Consider the following 6,000-nt stretch of genomic DNA (forward strand, 5'->3'; position numbering starts at 1 on the left):
TTCTTTAGCATTCCAGTGGGCCCCTGGAATGAAGATCAAACTGGAAATCAATAAGATGGCACACAGCTGTCAGCTCCAGTTGAACATCCGGTTAACTTCCAAAAGTCAGCAAATAACTGTTAAGTTCCAAAGAGTCATCCCAGGGTCAGCCATTTTATAAGAGCCTTCCACAACACTGTCCCTAATAGAATTTAAATGAGATTTATATTCACAACAGTAGTTAATCTCAGGCACCTTCACATTTGCAAGCTGAACAGCAAACAGTTTGCATCTTCATAATGTTTCTGAAATGTCGATATGTTGACCTGGACTTTTCTATTAAATGTACGTTTTGGTTTATATAGACTATAAATTCATCTGGCATCCCACCCAGAGTGAAATTTAACACTTGTAAGTGGATATTGAATAGTGTCTACCACAGGGAACAGGCAGAGCAGCTTGAATCAATTTCCTTATTTCCAGCATACTATATAATAGTCTGGACTCGAGTCTATATTTAATATATTTTTGTGTGACAAACAAACCTTGCAGTCCTTTTTTTAAAAAGCACAGCTCTTGTTTTAACAGTTTCTCACTGTGGTTTCTGTTTTTTCTTTAAATATAGTCTAGTTGGAACAGCATGTTTCCCCTCACTAACCACAGTTTTAGCTCCAACACCTCCAGAGAAGTGTTCCTATAATCTCATTCCAGGATAGGCTGGGAACTATTCCAAAAGGCCTAAAGGATTCTGGGATATATTGATTCCTCATACTTTAGTTAAAGTAAAAGTAAACAGTGCAAAGCCTTCTACCCACCTTAGCTGAAGCTGTTCAATAGAGGCAGAGGAGGAAAAAAAACATTTAATGTTTGTCCCCCCCCCCTCAGAATAAAGAGGCAGACACAAGGCTTGGGTTCTAATGGCTCACTTTTATTTGAAAACAACATTAACTCAAGCCTTAGCAGCAAACATGGCAAGGGCCTAACTAGTGGTACAGGTCAAGCCCTGGGGTCACCTCTGAACCTCTGCCTTGATCTGTTTGTGCAAGCCCCAAAATTCCTACCTGGCCCTGGTAACCAATTTAACCTGCACTGCTATAGGGCAGGCGGGTAGGCCGAGCTCAAGGTGCTAGGTTGGGGGGGGGAGCCACCTTTTAAGGCACCAATCTCTGCTCCCCAGAATACCTGGATAGCCACTTGACTCTTCCAGGGTGGCAAAGACAGCCTCCAGCCTAAGCGGCCTGTGTCTGTGGCCAGGAGGCCAAATTATATTGGAGTGGAAGAAATCTTAAAATAATATTTAATTTAAATCACAAAATTTTCAGCCAGCTGAACTTGGGGTTGCTCTAGACCAAGAATATCTAATCCTACTGAATTTCTCACAGGTACTAAAAAGGAACCAATCGTAGATAAGCTTAGATGCAGAGACAATTACTATGGTTTGCTTCCCCCCAACAGCACTTAAACAGTACATTTATGTCCACCCCTGCTTCACTACCACAATGTAAAACCATGCAAGAAAAAATGGATGAATGGAATGGATGGACCATTGTTACAGACTGGCTAGCTGCCCTGGAATTCTTGAAAATATTGGCAGAGCCCTCAGATCTTGACCTAGCTAGCACAACAAAGGCAAAATGAGCATAAAGCATAAGGGATAGGTGTCCAAGGCTTGAAAAATTGCTATTTTATAGCAGGCCAAACCTATGAAATTTGAATATTCAGTGAACATTCAACTATCTCTTATTTGCATCAACTGCTCTCATTCAACTATCTCTTATTTGCATTCAACTATCTCTTATTTGCATCAACTACTCTCGGCCCAGGACCTAACGACAGTGATCCATGCAACAGTCACCTCCAGGTTGGACTACAGTAACTCACTTTATGCAAGGTGGCCCTTGGGCTTGATCTGGAGACTTCAATGGGTCCAGAATGCTGCTGCACGTGTCCTAACTGGAGCTTCATGTAGGACACACATTACGCCTATCTTGCAGCAGCTTCACTGGCTTCCAGTAGAATTCCGGATCCAGTTCAAGGTGTTGGTTCTGACCTATGTCCGGCGACGCCGGCCTTTTGTCCACCCTCACCACCAACCCTGCAGCAGCCTCTGGCAGTACCTCAGTTGCAGGAGCCCCTCCAGGCCTCCAGGCCTCTCCCACCCTTAGGCCAGTTGCAGCCGACGCCCAGGCACAACTCTGGGGAACAGCCTGCAGCCACTCAGCAGACTCACCTGTCTCCTGCAGTTGCCCAGATGGCTCCACTTCATCCAGGCTCACAGGAGGTTGCCATCAGCACAAGTCAGGCAGGCGCAGGCCCCAAGATGCCAAGGGAGCCACTGGGGAAGGTTCAGAAGCAGTAGGGGCGAGCCAGGCAGAGAGCAGACCAAATGCCACACCCTAGGTGGGGATGGAGTGGGTGGAGCCAGGAGACTACAGAGTCTACCCAGCCCTCCTATCAGATAGGCTGGGAGCAGGGCCAGTCAGGGAGACAGGGTGACGATTGGGGCCAGAGCCAGGGAGGTGGGGCCAGAGGAGGCCTTTAAATTCAGGTTCCTGTGAAGGCCAAGGAGGATTTTGGAGGGAGAGACAGCTGGAGCGTGCTGCCACTCCCAGGGCAGGAGAAGGAACAAGGTGGTGCAACCCCCCTCCCTGCCCATCTGAGGCCGGAGGACACCTGCCTGGAGAGCTCGTAGGATGGCAGGCCATCAGGAGAGGGCGCCAGTGAGGGAGGATCCTCACAACCTATAAAGCTCTAAACGGACTGGGACCAGTATACCTAAGGGACTATCTCTCCCTGTATGTGCCCCCAAGAGTGCTTTGTTTAACCGGAAACCATCTACTGGTGGTCCCTGGCCCTAGAGAGGCTCGGCTGGCCTCTACCAGGGACAGGGCCTTTTCGGTCCTGGCCCCAACCTGGTGGAACTCTCTGTCTGAGAACACTTGGGCCCACCATGATCTTGTATCATTTAGGCTGGCCTGTAAGACAGAGATGTTCCACCAGGCATATGGTGGCTAATTTTAGTCCATCAGTGCCGAGCCTTACACTGTTCTCCTTCTTTGAGGGGTTATGGAGGGTCCACTGCTGGCTGCCCCGAAAAGGGGTACAGTAATCTGTCTGTCCGCTCCTACCTCCCCTTTTTGTATGCTGATGGGCAGGAGTGCAGGACTGCTCGTCTTGGAATGGTTTTATTGATTGCTGTTTTTATGCTGTGTTTATTGTTTTTATGTTGTATTTTAATCAATGTTGTACCTTGCCCTGAGCCTGCTTCTGGGGAGGGTGGGTTAGAAATATAATAAATAAATAAATAAATAAACACAATGAGCTCGGATCAATTGCACAGATCCAACAGATTGTGTATATCGAATATCTGGGAATATGTGTATTTAAAAAAAAAACAACTACCCTTCACCTAACCAACTGATTAGTGGGATTCCATTTTGTCAAAAATCCTACTATCTGTGTATGTCAAGCAGCTAGACTGGAATTTGGGCTTGGGCTTCTGAATTGTGTCTGAATATGAAATACCCCTTTTATATTATGACTTCACCAATGACATAAGAAAAGGAGTAACTTGTCTCTTCTTTTCCAGTAGAGACACATTAGATATCCATAATCTAATGAAGCTTGCTTTAAAAAGACAATGTGAGGTCTAACACTGTCATTAATGCAAGGAGGAAATTACGCCTAGAATTTATTTCTGTCCTTTGTGCTTTTATGGGGAAATGCAATCTGTTTGCCAGGAGTTTGATCTTTGGTAAATACACTTATGCACTTTAAAAATAAAACTCTGCCAAGATTTGTTGACCACTTTAGCTTACTCTAAATAAATTATATACTTGTGATTTATTATTCATATTTAAATAATGTGGGTATTTACTTATAGTTGGCAGCAAACAAGAGTTTACTGCACTGCTAAACAACAGCTGCTCTACAGAGCATCAAAGACAATTAAGGAGCTGATAAATGTGAGCTTTTCAAGTTGGCGTAGATAAAGGAGACCATTAATGAATTAACTATGTAATTGTTTTCTTTTCTTACATTTGAAAGGTTAAAACCAACTAATTGTTTAACATTAGGGTAGGTGTCAAAACAAACAACAAACGATTTAAAGTTAACTTTAAGCAAGATCTAACCAAGATAATCCATGAAATAATGACTTCTAGATTAGATTACTGCAATGTATTCTATGAGGGGATGGCAATGGTTTGGAAGTTCCAGCTAGTTCAGAATGTAGCTGCCACTTTATAGGAAGGGGTCGGTTACTGTCAATAAATCACTCCATTTTTTAAAAAGAAATCTTAATTTGAAAGTTTGTTTCCAAAGTGATGTATAAAACCTTACACAGTCAATAATCAGGGTGCTTCTCCCTTTCTTATCTTGCTGGGAAACTGAGATGATCTTTGTAGATGAACAGCCTCACTGATCCATGAGCACTAGGGGTGTGCATAATGGGGGGAAAATGAGCCAAAATTACATACAGAACTTGGTCGTTCTGCTTGTTAAAGCAGTTTCTGGCACGCTGAACCAAGGCCGTCGTCACACGAACATCTCTTCCGTTAAATTTACAGCATATAGCATCCTACCTGTTATTGGCACAGTAACGTTTCTTTGGGTCACCTAACGGCTCTTCGCGCCACCAGCTGTCCACACCGAAGCACTCTGTTCTGTTCTCTCTAACCGCGCAGAAGCAGCTCCTCCCCCCTTTTTTTTATTATTCTGGTGTTTAATTCCGCTATAACGGAATAACAGCATATAAACATTCCGTTAGAGCAAAACATTACAACCTTTTTGTTTTTCCAAATTTGAAATTATATAAATAGCCCTTTGCCCACAGAAAACTCCCTGTCTGACGTGATCCCCATCGCTGACGACTCTGCCATGGCGATTGAGTCATTTTTACTTCAGCAAAAAGTTTGCATTGTGTTATGGCGTTATAAGGACATAATAAAATAAAAAAGGGGAAGTTGCAGGAAGAAATGGATTCTGGGATTGAAGGGAGGGCATAGGACGTTGCGAGGCGAAATACATCGACGTGAGGCATTCACATTGAGGCACAAAATAGCGCGACTATCAAGCACAAAGCAGAAGAGAGAAAATCACTACAGTGTTGGAATAAGGTGGGTGTTTGCCGGGAAATAGCGCCATTTTAGCGCTAAATAAAAGCCCATGTGACGACGGCCCAAATCTGGGAACAGAGGCTGTAATGACTCCCCCTCACCAAAAAGTTTGTATGCAATTATTAAAGGATAGCCAGGAGGTCCCAGGCATGTGGAGCTGGCTCACGCCCATTCAGTGGCCTTCTGTGCTACTCTCCTTCGCTTAGGTGCCATGGTGCCCCAGGGCCAGTCACTGTGAGTTGTCCAAAGATAGCGGTTCAAGGAGCACCACAAGGAATTTCATCTTGCTCAGAGAGTTTTCAGGTTTGGGGGCTTTTCTGATTAAAACTTTTAACCCAGTGTTAAATGATTCAGGCTTGTGCATTGCCCACACATGCATGTACCTCCAAGTCTTTCCAGATCAGTATTCCACATGGAAGGACCGATCTGGGGGACTTGTTCTGTTCTTCCCACCACTTTTTCTTCTTCAATTCACTCAGGGTTAGCAGTTTTCATTGGGAAGGGAGACTGGCAGCCAGCAACCTGTCCAGTCTCCCACTTTTACTAGTAAAAAAAGAGAGGGGGCATCTTTCCTCTACTTGCTTTCCTATGAAGGAAAAACACTAGCCCTCCCTTTCTGTGTCCATACACTCACAGTGTATGGACAGGCCCGCGGTTGGTGGGTTTAAACAAGGTTTAAACAACATCCTGGCTTTTTTTTTTTTAAATCACTGTGCTGTGCCAGAATGGTTGGCAATAGAGCACTCTCCTGCTTGCATGTGTCTTGTTTCCCACCATTGTGTGAACCCATCTATCACCAACATTCACCTTCTTTGGGTTCCAGGGGCTTGCTGCTGAGGCTCTCCTCCAGCTGTTATGACCCAGCAGGAGTAAGAGGAGCAACATAAGGTGTACGAGGTAGACT

This window comes from Eublepharis macularius, chromosome 8 (assembly GCF_028583425.1).
Source record: "Eublepharis macularius isolate TG4126 chromosome 8, MPM_Emac_v1.0, whole genome shotgun sequence".
Classification (NCBI taxonomy): Eukaryota; Metazoa; Chordata; class Lepidosauria; order Squamata; family Eublepharidae; genus Eublepharis; species Eublepharis macularius.